The sequence below is a fragment of the Entamoeba nuttalli genome, assembly GCF_000257125.1.
Source record: "Entamoeba nuttalli P19 unplaced genomic scaffold asmbl_6125, whole genome shotgun sequence".
In the NCBI taxonomy this organism is placed as follows: Eukaryota; Evosea; order Mastigamoebida; family Endamoebidae; genus Entamoeba; species Entamoeba nuttalli.
This window is the reverse complement of record NW_008577898.1, coordinates 12107-12868: the sequence shown is the minus strand read 5'-3', so window position 1 is coordinate 12868 and position 762 is coordinate 12107.

Genomic DNA, 762 nt, shown 5'->3' with positions numbered 1-762 from the left:
GTCCATTCTTCTATTTGTTGAATTTCTTCACTGGTTATTAATGTTTCCATTTCAATTGTTCTTTTCTTTTTAGAAAGAAACTTATCTTTAATACTTCGAATATCCCGTATTTCTGTGTCCCTTTTTTCATAAATATTATATTGTATTTCCCTTGTATATTCATTTGTTTTATCAATTCTTTTCCAATTATTATTCCTAAGGGTCAATGAATATTTTAGTTTTTTATCTAATTCTTCTAATTTTTCTTCTAAATATTTTAGTTTTTTATCTAATTCTTCTTTGAAAGATTTTAGTTGTTGGTTTGTTTCTTGTTCGGAAGAGTTTATTTTTGTCTCCATTTGTTCTTTGGCTAAATTTATTATTTTTTCTTCTAAAAGTTGAGTTTCTCCTTTATATTTTTTTTCATGAAGACTTATGAAATCATCTAGGCGTTTTGTTGTAACATTTTTTAAAACACCTATTATAGAATTTACATGTGTTGCTATTAAACCAGTTTCATTATCTATATCATCTCTACTATCCATGATACTTTTTATTTTTTTTTTTTATAATATTTGAGTAAACAAGATTCGAGGGTGACACGTCAGAAACATCACACAAACCCTAATTAAAATTCAAGCTTCGAGTTATAAGTTATTATATGATTATGATGAAGTAATATAATAAGAAATATAATAAATAATAATAGAAAGAATGAAGTAACGTATTATGAAAGAATAATAAGAAAAGAAAAAGACATAAATGATTAAGTTAATGATAAAA